At 47.1% G+C, this 16,390-nt stretch overlaps 1 protein-coding gene across 2 annotated transcripts in view; it reads left to right on the forward strand.

The window, feature by feature from the left end:
- Positions 1–16,390, forward strand: part of LOC146176350 (neuroglobin-like) — a 240,764-nt gene that overhangs the window by 113,994 nt on the left and 110,380 nt on the right. The window contains exon 1 of one of the 2 annotated variants that reach the window (XM_084582698.1): positions 4,359–4,763. The exons of the other annotated variant lie outside the window; for it this stretch is intronic. The gene's annotated coding sequence lies outside the window, so the exon portion shown is untranslated. Of the gene's footprint in view, positions 1–4,358; positions 4,764–16,390 lie in introns of those variants that run through there. 2 annotated transcript variants of the gene reach the window in all.

Consider the following 16,390-nt stretch of genomic DNA (forward strand, 5'->3'; position numbering starts at 1 on the left):
GTCACCCTGCCGTGTGAATCTGAGGCCCAGTCCACTCGGTTAAAACTTTCTTCAATTTCTTGGCTAACCCACTACTCATAACTGAATAGTCCGCTACCGTATCAACTAACGCGGTAATGAGAAAATCATCAATAGAAACCCGTATGTCCGAAGCTGCGCACTCAGGTTCATCATTACATGACTCCGTCGGATAGCCGTTATCGTGTAATAAACGTGATGGAGGATGTTCGGCAGTGCGCTCGTCAGCGGCCTCACTTTCGGAGGTTGCTGTTCCTAGTTTTCCCGACGGCTCGGGGAGCGGGGGCTCGGCTAGCGGCCAGTTCGGTATGTAGAGGGACGTGAACTTGCGGGACAATAACAGGAAGAGGTAATGACGCGAGACTCGTATTGTGGGACATCTGGGGGATCCGTATGCGCCGACAGGTGCTCCTCGATTTCGGGTGGTCGTTCACCACTCCGAGGACATCGTGCACGCGGATGAAACCCACGAAGCCCGGCGCGGCGTACGGACAGAACCTCAACATGTGACCGGCCTCGCCACAGTGGTAACAAAGGGGCCGCTGGTCAGGGGCACGCCAGACGTCAGTCTTCCGAAACCATGCCTCTGCTAGAAGAGGAGGATGGCGCGGGCTTGGTTCAAGTGTAGGGGTGTCTACTCTGGCTCTAGGAGAGTCGCACTCACTATGGTGCTGGTTTGGATGAGGCACAGTGGTGTTCTTTCTTGGAGAATCGCACAGGGTATTTCGCTGAAGTACGGATGCGTACGTAGGCACACTCGGTGGCGGTGGCTGCACAGCAGGCACAGACGGCTCCGGGACGACTTGCCTAACTTCCTCACGAACGAACTTCGCGAGTGACGGAAGCCTCGATGAAGACGTTAGACCTTGTAGCTGAATGCGTCTCAGCTCTTCGCTGACCACGGATCGAACAAACTCACTTTTAAGGCGTCACCAGAACCGTTGAAGCCGAAGGATAGATGGCCGGTGACATAGCGGATACGTCACGGTTATAGTACTGTGTCCTGTGTTGACGTGTTTGTTCCATTGTGGTGGCCTCTGCTAGAAAATCTGATGTCGTGCCGGGTGGATATCGCACGAGCCGAGCAAATAGTTCTTGTTTCACCCCGCGCATTAGGTGGCGCACTTTCTTCTCCTCAGACATATTTGGATCAGCACGCCTAAAAAGGCGGATCATGCCCTCGTAGTACAATCCAACACTTTCGTTCGGGGCTTGGCAGCGAGATCGCAGTGCCGACTCTGCACGCTCCCTTCGGTCGTTGGCGGTGTAGGTCGCCAACAGCTGGTGACGAAAGAGGTCCCATGATGGTAGCGTCGTTTCGGGGTTGACGAACCACGTCCGCGCCGAATCTTCGAGAGCAAAGTGCACATTGTGCAGCTTCCTTTGCTCATCCCAGCCGTTGTAGTTGGCGACCCGTTCGAATTGGTCCAGCCAGTCCTCAGCGTCCTCATAAAGCTCACCATGTAAGGATGGTGGCGTTCGAGACTGGAGGACGAAGAACTGGGGTGAACTCCTCCATTAGCTACAATGTTTTTGTTCGATCTACCCTTGGTGGTCACAGGCGTTCAGGACAAACACCCGAACTCTGGTGACTGACCTCGGAGGCGGCGGCTGGTACTGCGGTGGACCGGTGTCAAATCCGTGGTGACTCTCGGTTTCCCTTCAGGGGGGGAACTTAGCAAAAGGGGAATCGTACCCGCAAAAGGGGAATCGTACCCGGGTCTCCAGCAGAAAATGTAACATGTAGAAGGCGGCAACCACTGAACGGATCACTCTCACACACTCAGCTTCGTCCTATTTTTTCCTCGGTTCCGAGAGGCACGCGGCAATATCTATTTCGGGTGGTCTTTCAGGTAATCTTATGTCTGCGTATATGCGGCACGTATATGTGGGGCGTATATGTGTGGCGTATATGTGGATGCGTATATATGGGACAATAGCAGAACAAATAAAAGGCTACTGATATAGCGAGTAGCGAAATGAATGAGCTCATTCATAGGGCACATATAAACATAATCAATGGAAGCCGGAAAGCGGGAGCCGATAACGTTGCGCATCCTACTTATGAAAGCAGAGCTTGTGTGCCTCAATTTTAATTAGTTAGTTAGATTTAACACTCTAAAACGTCTTTAGAAAAAGTAGGAGCTGAGTCGAATCTGTGAGAAATTTAGAAAAAAGCAGAATATACCCATCGGAAATGGAATACCTAATGTCGCAATACGATAAAATCAGTATCAGTAAAATTAGCAAAAACATTAAGGAAGTATATTCGGCATTAAAACAAAAACTTTATTAGGGAAGGTAGCAGTAAACGATTGGCTACGAGAGGTTTGGGTGGGCCGGAATTGTGGTGGGGAAATGCTTGCCGCTCAACGGTTATTAATGCAGCTGGCTCCACTCTTCGCATTTTCTTTTGTTGTAGTTTTTTTGTAGGAACGAATGAGAGCTATGCAGAGCGTTAAAAAATACCATGTGTACTTTGTGCACGTCGTCAAGGCGGTCTGGTTATGGAGCGGGGCCAACCTCATGAATCATGCTCGAGCAGGTCATTATGGTAATAAATTTTGCGAAGGAATTTAAAGCGAGGCAGTTCACTGCTTGCGGCTAGGGACGGAAGATCAGAAAGAATCTCACTTTCTATGTTCTAGGAATAGGGACATAATTAGGACAGTTTTTTAAAGAAAGAGCATCTCTTGGTATGGTTTGGTTTGGTTTGGTGTAAAGGGTTTAACGTCCCAAAGTGACTCAGGCTGTGAGAGACGCCGTGGTGGAGGGCTCCGGATATTTCGACCTTGGGGTTTAACGTACACTGGCATCGCACAGCACACGGGCGTCTGACTATTCGTCTCCATCGAAACGCGGTCGCCACGGCCGGACTCGATCCCGAATCCTTGTCGAGTGCCCACTGCACCACTGCACCACAGCGGCAGAGTAACATTCTTTTGGATATCCAGGGGATTTGAGCAGCATTATATTGTTACCACAGAGAATAAAAATAAAAATAGAGGTCAGTGAAAGGAGTAGGCATGTTTGTATGTTGCAAGGAGCTGACGAGGTTTACTCTAACTGCCGCACAATTTGTCTAATCATAACAAGCTCGACACTGTGAGCTCGTGCTTAAAAAACGGTATCCAAATTTTCCAAATAAGGAATAACGCACGGGTATTTTTCCCTTTCCGACATTTGCAGCGGACATGCTAAGCCCGAGTGGGGCCACTGAATTGATTGTCAAGAAACGGCCACATAGAACAAATTCATTTGCAAACAAAAGGAAAGTAAATTATTGGCAGATGTCAAACTTCAAAGATAGTTTAGTGATCGTGACTAATCGTGTTGCGGGCAGTTGTTGGGCTTATAGGCCGCGTAGTTTTATAGTATAAAACTTGTTCAGTGTCCGGACTCTTCCCTTAATTTCGTGCCTCACGAAATACACAGGCAGGACTGTTTTACTTATGTCTACTCCTGACTGTAAATGAAATAGTCTTAAACGATTCAATGCACAGTGCCGCCAATTCGTGACTTACCAACCACGTTCAGTAGTCAATTGATGTAACTTGAACACGAAGTTTTGAAGCTGACGTGTTTTCAGTGGCCATCCTCTTGCGGGTTCAGCTTCACTGTGAGAGAGCCATGTAAAGAAAAGGTGGAACAAATACGGGACCTCCAGGCAGCGCTCATTACCTATTCCTTTCTTATTTTCTGAAATCCCCTTATGGGAAAGTTTAGGAAGACCTTTGTTTGGTAAAAAAATTGCCCCTTTATCTTTGGTCTTCCAATTTGCTAGAGGACTTCTACTTGGTCGGTCACACCATTAAGACTAGCTCCATACAACAGCCGAAATTAACTAGCGGTCTAATTAACAATCCAACTAATTAGCTTTGTTGGAAAAATGGTGGTAGTGCCTTTGAATGCTGTCACATTCAATGGCAGAGTGTAATGACATTTTTTTTTTTTTTTAATTCCTTCATAACTGCTTTATTGAAGCGTTAAAGAACGCACGCATGCGTATTTCAAAGCTCGGCTCTCTTAATCAAGGGCTCAGGTAAAGGACATCTACGATCTGAGATGTGACGTCACAGAAAGGAGCCAAGGTATCATGCGTACTGCGTGACGAACTGCACGCGCTCGCCGAGGCCGAAGCCGCGCTCTCCGGGGCCGAAGTCGCGTTCACCCAGGACCCAGCACGCCAGCGCCCTCTCAGCACAGCCCGCGGTAGCGGCACGCGTGCCCTTCAGCTTCGCCCGTGTCCACCGCCACGCGGCTCTCTTTCGGCTTTCTCCACTACTACGCTTTTTTTCTTCCTCCCCCGTTTCCTTTGATCCGCCTCCGCCGTAGCTGCTTTGGACGCGGCGGCAGCTGGCGCCGACGCCAGTCGCACGCCGGCCGTCTCAAATCGCGGTCCGCGTCCACCGAGTCTCTCTGGCGCCGCCGCCGCGGGCATTGGTAGCGCCCGACAGAAGTCGTGGACGGTCTCGGAAGTGACAACGCTGTCCCCTATTCGCTGCGAGTTCGGCGGCGCGGTGGTCAACGCCGACGCCGCCGCCGCAGCTGCTGTCATCGCTTAACTCGGTCGCTGTCATGGCTGGACCAAACACCGGTGCGGTGCGAAAAGCGCGCGAAAGAAGAGAAAGCAGTGCTCGGAATAGCTGCTGTCTTTACCGGCGTCCCGCTGACCGCCCCTTGTCACTGGGGGACATCGACGGTGCGTGCGACTGCCGCTGTGGATCCGGTGTGGCCATCGCCAGGTGAGCGCGACTGTCGGTTTCGTCGTTAATTTTGCGTTATCTGATAATAGTTTGTGGCCAAGTTACCCTGCTGTCATCATGCGCCTACTTTGAGGTCCGGTCGTAAAACTTGCGTTTAAGCTCTGTGTGCTTAATCCTGTAACTCTGACCGCCTCCTTCGTTTTTTAACAGTTGTTCCTTATTTTTTTTTTTTTCGAAGATCGGAAGCAAGGGACCTACATGTAGCAGACATGCACGGCTTCCGGTTCGAACGTGGAATAGCAGATTTCAGGGAGGAGCTTCTCGTAGGAGGGTTGAAATCTGGGTCAGTCGGTACATAGTCTTAGAGAACAAAAACCAGCCAAGGGATGAGGACGAAGGAGACGATGTACACACGGAAGCTGGAACTAACAACTGTGCTTTATTGAAATAATAACATTTCCCAAGAAACCTAGCAAGGCATGCGCAGCTCGACGTCCAACACACAGCAAAAAAAGAAAAAAAAAATCGTCTTCCTTCGTCCTCGCCCCTTGGCTGGTTTTTGTTCTCTAAGGAGCTTCTCATATGGTGTTCTGTAGGCGCGGGTGGGCTCGCGACTTGCTGTAAAATGAATTGGCCCAGATTTTTTTTTATTTCCGCCTCGCGTTCTATGCTGTATGTCCCCCTACGCGAAGTGCCGCACCTGTCTGACACCTTGTAACATTCAGCTGACACCAATTAGCTCTACGCAGCGGGGGCTCAGTGGTTGTGACATTTGGCAGCTGATCCAAAGGTCGTGCGATCAACCCCGGCCGTGGCGGGCCCTTTTTGGTGGAGGTGAAAGGAGAAAGGTTCCGTGTTGTGTTTTGTCAGGGCGGTTAAAGAAGCTTAGCAGTTCTGTATGAGCCGGCGCCCTCCACTGCAGCGGTCCTCATACCCCCCCAGATCATGCTTCTGGACCTTGAATGCCACATACCAACACCCCGAAAGTTCCTAGCAGGGCACTTTGCTTTCGTAGTTCGGTCACAACTTTGCCCAATAAGATTTTCTAAACTCTACTAATGTTCTCCTTGGGCCGCGTTAACGCAACAAGCAGAGGACAGCATTGCAGCAACATTTTTCCGATGTTACGATACTTTGTGTCAACGTGAGAACAACTTCTGAGCGTTGTTGCGAAACAAATCAACAACGTATGTTTTCTTTTCTCTCTGTTGCGTGCTATACAACGATTGTCAGAGCGCTGGCGATTACGGAGGACCGTCATTTATTCTTCAGTTTCTGTTCTGTAATGCATTCTGCACCCTGTGAAACAGTGCACAACTTACTTTGCTGCTTTAGACTACCGGTCTTTCTCATTTTATTTCGCAAAGTTTGAATGCAAATTTTATTTTCCACTGAAAAGGGGCCCTCCGTTTCCCGCCCCAGGCACGCAGGCCTTCTTGGTTGGTTCATAGGAAGGGAAAGGCGCAGTATCTGTCACACTTGCTCTGTGGACACCTGAACCGCGCCGTAAGGGAAGGAATGAAGGTGAGAGTGAAAGTGGATAGAGAGAAAGGGGGGCCGTAGTGGAGGGCTACGGAGTAATTTCGTCCACCTGGGGATCTTTAACGTGCGCTGACATCGCACAGCACACGGACGCCACTTCGTTTCGCCTCCATCGAAACGCAGCCGCCGAGACCGGGATTCGATCCCGGGAACTCCGGCACAGTAGTCGGGCGTCTTACCATTGCACCACCCCGGATGGGGCACGCAGGCCTTCTTTTGCCTTCTTCGTTCACTTTTCTGACGCAACGCTATAAGGTCCTTTGCGACTTCTTTGCAACTCATACTCCCTCTCAGCACGCTGCTGATGTCAAACTAAGAGCCATATCTTGCTCCACCTCGTGTGCATAAGTGACTCCTTAATGGCCTTCATCGTGTTAATTCCGTAATGTTTACCTGGCCGCCGTGATGTCTCTCCCGCGGCGTTAAAATTATAGGCTGCTTAAAACTTAAGGAGGAGGAGAAAGACTTCCCCCACAACAAATAAACGTTTATTCTCCTCCAACGCGAAGAAGTGCTCGCGCAAGTCGCATATGCTTTGTCATGTTCCGAAGAAGGTATGTGTATGTGCATGCTTCAGCATGGAGTATGCTACCTCGAGTGCTTCACGATCTCAGTGTCAGGCAGCATTCGCTAACGACTGTGGGTATGTTTTGTAAGAGATGCATTTTTTACTCACCCTGTGGCGTAAATGACACCATGGTTGCTTCAAAGCACAATGGTCGAAAATAGTGGCACCTTCTAGCTGTATTAACGCTGACAAGTTACGCGGAGGTACCGTCGTAACCTTTCGCCATTCAAGCGCTGCGAACAGGAATCGATTCATACAATCGCCTAAGAGAGGAAAGAAGTTGCGTGAAAGTTCTTCAAATCTACCTAGAGTGCGGACAGTCGGCACTGTCTACGTGTGCGCGCTTCCTAAAGAGCTCATCGGCCTAGTGTAGTACAATGATGTATAAACCTTCTATTTGATTGGCTTCTGGCTTTCAGCTTTTCCGAAAGCCTTCAGTTGCCTGCTGCGGTAAAGTATTCAGACGCATATAATTCACGTAAACTGATCAAATATTGTAAAGATTACATAATAATGCACCAGCAGAATCTCTGAAATTACACTTTATCTGAACGGTTTTTGCACACCATGTAAATTTGAAGTAAAGAGATGTGTCCAAATCAAGTTATATTCAATTACGTTTTACGCTTGGATACATTTTGCATTGCACGCTTGGCGTTAACATATTATAACACATATAAAGGACTTCCGGGGGATTCTGAATCAATTAAAAGCCGTAATTCTGCCAAAGAATATCCGTTTTCGACAAATAGTATAGAGACAAACGAAATGCAACGTTTACACGCCTTGGCATTCCGATACTGGATGGACGATCAAAGCGCCAATTTCCATTCATTATTTCTTCATTATAGATGATTGCAGCAATTTACCTGCAAGGCCGGGCTCTGCCGTGGGAAAGTGAAAGAGCTGTTTTCAGACATGTTCTCTCGAGAATCGTATATCTAAATGTCATCGTCGAGGCCGCAGGCTTGGCTGGCATTGAAGAACCCGTCGAAGCAATCGATGCGTAACTTTGACACGCTTCGGCGTGCGAATAGGTGGGGCGCGCTGTCTTCCCGAGTGATGGGCTGGAGAGGCACCTGGCGCACCGCTTCCTGCCTGTCCCAATCAATAAGGTCATGCCAAAAATAACGTTCCCCGTTTCGGTCCGAGAACCCGGCGGTGATCGTCCGTAACACCCGAACAACGGCACCAGCAGCATGTGCAGGAAACTGAAATTGTCGAGATATGTTATTGGTCCCTCAACTCCCTATGTGTTCAACGTGCAGTTCGAATTACTGTGGGTTGGCTTTATTGAGGGATCTGTAGCCAACCATGTCCCAGCCATCCTCGAACTAGATTGTTGCATTTTTTTTTTTTTGTGCTGAAGACCAGAGCATTGTCATGTTCTTCCCTATGTTCCATGGCCACTCTCATCACTTAGCACATCCGACTGTTCTTTTATTTCCCCAGATTTGTTGATTTGTTTCCTCGTCGGCGCGGCCGAACTACGACGCCCGGCCTAATGGAATATCCCGGATTAATTTTCCACCACACAGTATTTTGCAACGTGCACAGTAGTCGCCGTACAAGAGAACTTTCTTTCTTTCTTTTTTTTTTTTTTTTTTTTTCGTGTCTCTTACCTACCACAGCCGTAGGTCGAACTCGCACTCGTAGATGCCCAAACTTTTTGTCTGCTGACCTATATCGCGCAGAGTAATGCGCCTAATTAGCTGTCTTCCTCAAAGCCCCTCTAAATTTACTTTGCGGAGCAGTTGTGTCCATTTATAGTTTATTGTAGATATACTTCCTGCACTGATCTACTTAAATATAACAGAATGCAGGTTAACCTGCTCGAAATTCGAAGGCAAGATGCTTGATTTTGTTTTCTGGGGAGCTGTTTATTAAGAAGAGTGATGAGGCCAGAAAGAATTTCAGGAACTAAGTCGGGCTCCCACAGATAAGGTGCTGATGTTGTAGCCATTGACTCATGCTATTGAACGCGGCAAATCTTATTACCGGGGCACCCTCAATGGCCGTTTTGTGTATTGAGGGCTGAGCTATCCGAGAATAAGTATCTATGTAAGGAACGATCCGAGCTAACTCATGTTTATCGCGATTAAGGACTGACCTTTAGGAGTTCGACCCCACTGTGTTTTCATGGCCTCTCATCTCCATTTCGCTAAGCACGCACTGATGGGAGAGTTGGTTCGACATTCTTGCAAAAAAGCGCTAAAAATACGCGGCAGACAGAGCTGAGGACACACAAATAGGCGACTACGTGCGTGTCCTCTGCTCTGTCTGCTGTTTATTTTTGGCGTCATTGTTTTACAAGTAGGGTCTCTCCTTTTGTTAATCTTCACTGGCAAGCAGTTTAAACCAATTTGGTTTTTCTTGGTACATGTTTGTAACCATGTTGGAGGGGGTCAAAATATGTAGCCTCAACAGTGTTTACGTTGAGGCAAAATATATATGTGTATAGTATTTTTCTCTGCTTCTCGGCTTTGAACTCGTCGTAATATTTCAAGACAAATCGCACTAAAGAGCAAACAAGTGAATACAGCTGGCAGCGCTCAGTCCGCCCCTTGCGCTTCATTGTAGGGTACAATATGTCCCCCAGCTGGGAAAGACCCCAGTAATATGATTATGCGCTAAGTGAACTCCATTTCTCTTCATTCTTGTCGACCCTGGCAAGCTTGACAAAATGGGTGTAGGTTCCTGGGCAAAAATAACTAAATAACTCGATAAGCGAAAATTACAGCGACAAAAAGGGCGCGGCGGAGCCAGCTTTGTGCTGCGCCCGTAAGGAACTAAAGTGGGTATAGTACGCGTGGTGCTTTTAACACGCCCTTTATCCGTAACGCAATTCGCCGTCTCCTGGCTGGAATTTGTCCTTGGACAGGGCACAATTTTTCTTAAACGCTTCTCTGCCGAGTACTCCATGGTCTGTTCCAACCTCCACCGCATGCAAGAGAGCATGCGCAGAGCGAAGCAAGGATCGAATTAATGCGAGGCGGTAATTTGTTCGATTCGACGTCGTATGGCACCGCTGTACATGTCTTCGGTCGTATTGCGCCGCGCAGGTCGTTAAGAAGGAACCGAGATCAAATTAAGAGCAAAATTTCCTCACTTGCTCGCGCTTTTTGGTGCAGCCTAACGAGCCGCCGGTTATTACCGCCGTAGTTCTGCGGCATCGCGCTGTATCTGAACCTCGAAGACGTTTTAGTCACCCATCAAATGAAAAAGGAAAAAGTTCGCACGAAAACAATTTCTCTCGGTATTCTGACTGCCTGCGAAGTGATGTTACAGTTAGGCTTAATGACGGTAGTGTGGACAAAGCGGTGGGTTGTAATTAACCCTAGAAATGTACGTTGACATTTAATGAAAGGAGCTTCGCTGAGTGAGGAAAAGACAGAACCCTGCCCGAAATTCGCGCATCAAAGAAGACAAGTGTAAAGTTGCATTGACTGACTTGTAATTTTTTTTTCGAGTTTGTTATGATTTATATCTCGCAAACAGAGGAAAACAAAGCAAACGTGGTTTTCGGCCTGAAAATAGCCTGCTCTTCCTGGTAAATCGAACATCCTTATGCACTAATATACTATATGGCATGCATTAGCATTCGAATGCATTAAAATGAGCGCAGGAAGTAAAAAAATAAATAAACAAATGACAAGATTTTATAGCGTTTGCCATAGATCCCCATTTTTACTTTGGTCCAGAAAACTTCAGTGTTATCCATATGCATATATATTTTTCGGTCAAAGAAATTTCACCTGGAAGTTGAGTTTTATGTGAAGTCAAGAGAGAAGACAAGAATTTAAATGGAGCCAACTTTTACATTTCTTGAACAAGAACATGCACTGCTTGTTGCTCGTTAAATGTAATGGCTTCCTGTCCGGCGAGTTCTTCGTCCCTAAGGGACCTTATTTTATGTGCTGTGGCGCTCGCTCTGATCGCAAGCTCTCCTGGTGTGCTCAGCTAGCATAAAAACGCACAAAAGTAGTTATTTTCTCCCCTGAATCTGTTTTAAGCACCTTTGTGGTTTTTTAGCTGAAGATCAGAGTTAGCTCACCTAACTCTGCGCCATATGTGAAGAACACACCACATTCACAATAGGAATTTATCTTTTATTTTTGTTGCTTATAGCGATATAGCCAGACATGCATCTTAAGGCTGCTTCTAGTGCGGACCAGGCCTCCATTACCCGCAAGGGACGCATACAAATATAGTGCCATATTGCATGTAAAATCTGAGGTGCTATAGTCACGACTTTACTGCGCGCGTGCATTGTCCTTTAGGACTTTATGATCCCGAAAATTCACACATTCTGGCGAGTTTGTTCACATCAGATTTACTTTTGCTGTTGGGCCTAAGCTTGGAACCTGACAACCTGTCAGTAATGCTGAAACAAGCGGCAGAATGCTCTAGGGGCACAGGCCTAGCTAATACAGCCTTCATGCAACATAAGCTTTAAGGTTGGCAGGTCAAGCCTCTGTCGTCAAACTGGCTGCATTGGATCGGTTGATTCACTTCACTTTTTAGTTTGAGACGCCAGGATAAATTTCAGAGAACAAAAAAATTCTGCTTCTGTCATTCTTCTACTTGGGTGTGTAACTGAATACAATTATAGGGATATTCAACGGCGAAAGCCTCTTCCTAACAAGCCTTATGCGAAAGCTTCTGCGCCACATTTACTCCGTCCCCATACGTAGTGGCTCCGAAGCTTTTTGCATGAAGGAGTCTCATTAGCCGCCATCCTTGCTACTATCTTTGCCAGTTCATGTTCATGTTCCAGTTCATGTCGCCAGTTCATGTTCGGCCGTGTATAGGCGTGGCACAGCGTCATGAAGACAAGTGCGAGATATCCCAGACTTGTGCTCTGCGCGAGATTCGGCTGTCTTTACAGTGTGATGCATCTAAGCCGTCGAGACAGCCAACCGCGCCTCAGCCAATAGTCGCTTGCTTAAGTCAGAAGAAAGAAAAAAAAAACAACACACACACACACACACACACACACACACACACACACACACACACACACACACACACACACACACACACACACACACACACACACACACACACACACACACACACACACACACACACACACACACACACACACACACACACACACACACACACACACACACACACACACACACACACACACACACACACACACACACACACACACACACACACACACACACACACACACACACACACACACACACACACACACACACACACACACACACACACACACACACACACACACACACACACACACACACACACACAAAAGTGTGTGTGTGTGTGGGGGGGGGGGTGTAGAACCAATATAAAGGGAGCAGGCTTACTTCCGGCTCAGTACTGTAAAGCTGCCTTTGAAAGGCGAAGGCAATTTCTTCAAGGTGTGTAAACATGCGTTCTTCAACACGATCACGATAGAGCCCACCAAACCGGGAACTCGGCTTAATCGAGTTGAGCAAACGCGAAAATCCCCTTTTTGGAGCTTCGTAGTCTTTCTTTCTTTCTTTCTTTCTTTCTTTCTTTCTTTCTTTCTTTCTTTCTTTCTTTCTTTCTTTCTTTCTTTCTTTCTTTCTTTCTTTCTTTCTTTCTTTCTTTCTTTCTTTCTTTCTTTCTTTCTTTCTTTCTTTCTTTCTTTTCCGCCTTTGCTACTGTTATCTTCGATCTTCAAAAACTGGATTTCCATCGATGAGCGGCGACGAAATAGAGAGAGAAAGAGGAGGAGGGGGCCTGTAGGGTGCGTGACCAAGAACCTCTCAGTTCCCCTCTCATTAGGGACATCTGCGAAACCTCGATGCGAGTTGGTCGGTCTCCTGACTGCAGGCTTCACCGGCACAAAGCAGAGTGCGGCACCGTATCACAATGCCGAGAGTAGGGACGGCAAGCGGCTCGCGTATTAGCCTATCGGGTCACGTACGGCACGCTTTGGGTAATGATGAGGGCCGCACTTTCTCTTTTTCTGTCCGGAGCAGTTACCTTTGATCTCTAGCCGTGACTTGTTTCGCTATGCTGTGTTTTCTTTCTTTTTTTTTTTCGCTTATGCGTGCACTTATCTGCGCTGCGACCACAGACGGCCTCTGTCACCATCTCTTTCGTTCGCCACCATTTGAGCTGTTTGCTGTTTCGGCCACTTCAGATTTGCGGCATTGAGACGTGCGCCCGAAATTCTAACGAACAGGCAAAAAGGTAACCAAAAGAGAAAACTGGAGAGCCCTAAATGATCTCGACTGCGAAGCTCGCTAAGTGGATCGCTGCTGCGCAGTACTCTTTGGGAGTGTTTCTATTTTATTTTGCAACCTGCTGTCGCAGTTTCCCCTCTGTAATGCCCCTGGGCCCTGAGGGTAAATTAAATAAATAAATAAATAAATAAATAAATAAATAAATAAATAAATAAATAAATAAATAAATAAATAAATAAATAAATAAATAACCTGATCTCGACAGAGGTGCTGATGAGAATTTTTGTTGGAAGATAGGACATTTCGGTCGCTTTTATGGCAGATAACAACGGCAGGACAGCAACTTTATACTGGAAGATGCTATATAATGTCTGACTATGACCGCGCGGGATGGTTAGGGGGTTGTGACTACAGTAAAGTTAACAGAAATGCATGCTAGCATACCATCAAAGAAAGATTGATCGCTTCATCTGAAACCGATCTCGCTTATCAGCAGTGCATATTAGTTAAGTGTCCCTAATAGATTCGTATGCCAGCCGACCTCTGCAGTGTCCAGTTTCGAGATGTCAGAAAAAGGCAGGTTTATCATTTTATTTATTTATTTATTGAACACAAGTGAAGACGGGTCATTTGAGGCACTTATTGGTATTACTGATATTAAAAGACCTTAGTGCCAGTTAGATTTGTGGACAAGGCAGTCAATTACCTGGTTCGTTTATCCGTAAATCACATGCGGAGAATGGCACATTTTCACCTTAACACCCTTCACGAAAATCGCGCAGATGCATGTTGCAGTTTCCCCTTACGCCAGACCCTTGCGTGGCCGCAGGTGTTCGCCCGTCGATGCAAACCTAATCGAAGCCCCGACTACCTGTTGCCATCGATGTATTTAGCAGCAACAACGACTGAGCGTTCCGCCCACACCGGTTCAAACGCACACTGGCAATTAACGTCGCCTCAGTGAGCGTTGCCAGGCCTGTTGCCAAATTTTCTCCGGCAGTGCTCCCTCGGGGCAACGCGCGGGGACCAGACTCCCGGAAGCGCATCAGAAGTGCCCTGCTTACGTCACATTTTTATTCCTTCTTTATACTTGCCGCAGTTATCCACTGACAGATCGCCCCCGCAGTAGCGGCTGCTGTCGCAACGATGCCCTACTGTTCTGGCCTCCGCTCCCCTACTTGCTCGCGGCTCGCGCGTACAAACTGAAGCAACTGGGAACTGAACTTTCCGGTGCTGTTTTGTTGCATCAGCCTTCGGGGCATGGCTTTGCTTTTATAACTGATGCTTTCTTTTTGATGACGTAACGAGATGCCGTCTGCGAGAGCGGGTTAATTAACAGTAAACAAGAGTTGTGCCTGCTTTTTGTACGCAATTCGCACCTCAGGTAACACTAGCCTGTAATAATATTTCTGAGCCTAAATTTATTTCATTGCTCTTTAATTGGTACTGGATTTTCGGTCTAATCATTTCGCCTGCTCATAAATCATTTTTTTTTGTATTCTGGCTGTCTGGACGGAAATAATAAAGAAACGAAGAATGGCCACATATATATGCACTGTATTTTATTAAAGGAAGCGTATCTCATTCAAGACTATGTCGTCGTTCGCGGACAAATTGAAAACGAGCTGCCACCCGATTGCTATAACAGCTGAAAGCAGAAAGCTGGGCTAGTTGGTGTGTTATCATAAATAAAAAGACTAGCGCAAATAACATAGACACAGACATAGACTGCTATGTCTGTGTCTATGTTATTTGCGCTAGTCTTTTTATTTATGCTTTAACAGGTGTGATCACGTATCAATGGCACAAAAGCAAGACCTATATTGAAACGTGTTCGTCGAAAAACTAGACACATGAAGAACCCTTTACTGTCTCCGAAATATGGCATGGTTAGTTAAGAAGATTGACAGTATAAACTAAAGCAAGGTGAAAACCACTGAAGAAAAATGCATAAAACTAAGACATATTCACCACTGATAGATGCTATAGGTAGGATATTGCCTTTCACCCTAAGTTGACAGCTCAGTGCCAAGCAAGAAAGACAGCAAAAGGCGAGCGTCCGCTTCGTCCGGATTCGTAAGCGTACTGGCTGACATTTGCTGACGTTGGATTGGCTTCCGGTGATAGGCGGGGAGAAAATGCGATGACAGTAAGTGCTGAGCTGTCACTGGCTTACACATATGTTTATCAGTAGTGTCTGACTATCATTTAATGCACGCGTGTGATGATCCGTCATTAGTATACACATGTCCATTCAATTTTACGCCCCGTCTCAAATTTTCCTTGCTCAATATGGACGCAATCAACCGATATAGGAGGTTTACTACTGCCTGATGTGTTGTTTTCATCCATAATTTTTTTCTTAAAAGATTTTTGAGACTGCCATTGTGTTATGTATAGCTCAATTCTCTTCATTTCCTGCAGGCTAGTTTGCCTTCCTGTCTTCCTGTCGGAAAGCAGCCGCGCGAAAGTCCGTGCTTCCTTTCCCGGCATTAAGCAAACAAAAGTTTCGCTGCAACATCAGAAGCTGTCAGCATTGCTGGTCAAAAAACGCAAGTATAAATGCACACGTGACACGAAAGGAGTGGTAAGAAGACAGAAAACTAGACAGCAACGGGCGTATTGATAGACGCCTACTAAGGAAGCAGGCCGGATCTGCGCGCTCCTGCCCACTCGCAGCCATGCGTCCAGGAATATGAGAGCTCTAATGTCACCTGTCCGGACAACCTGCAAGCCCGCCTGCCAATCTCGGACCGCTGGGTTTCTCTATTTGCGTGGAAAGAAGTGAAGGGGGAGTGGTGCGAGGTGGTGCTCTTTGTAGTTTTCGTTCCGTTCTCCACCAGGTTTGTTTCGATTTTCTGCTCGTGCATGCATATTGGCGAACATAGCGTTGACCGCGAAGGTAAAATCGCGTGAACAGGAGAAGCGTAAGAAAAAAAAAAAAAAAAAGAAAGCGGATGCATGTATGTGTGTGTGTGTCCCTTTGGGCGATTTCTCAACCGTACTCCCCTCATTGCGCTTCCCGCGTGGCTTATATCTGCCTTTGTCCTCGGCGTTGTCTCCACGGTAAGCGAGGAGAGGCGACGCGAAACGCGACTGAATTATGCATGACCATCTCTTGTTTCCCGTCTTCCGTCTCTCTCGCCTCTGTGCGGGTTTGTGATATAAACGTGTCTGGTTCACGTTGCTTTTACAGCATTTGCTTCGCTTTTTTTTTTCTTTACTGTTGCCGATACGTCCTGGCGCCGCTGTGAAATCAAATATGCAGAAAGTAGAGCAATGGAATCGGCGTCACAACCCGTTACATCCGACCAGATTCGCAAATCTTCCTTAGATTTTCGCGTAGGGAAACTTTATTTTTT

This window comes from Amblyomma maculatum, chromosome 10 (assembly GCF_055883805.1).
Source record: "Amblyomma maculatum isolate TAMU_Amacu chromosome 10, ASM5588380v1, whole genome shotgun sequence".
Classification (NCBI taxonomy): domain Eukaryota; kingdom Metazoa; phylum Arthropoda; class Arachnida; order Ixodida; family Ixodidae; genus Amblyomma; species Amblyomma maculatum.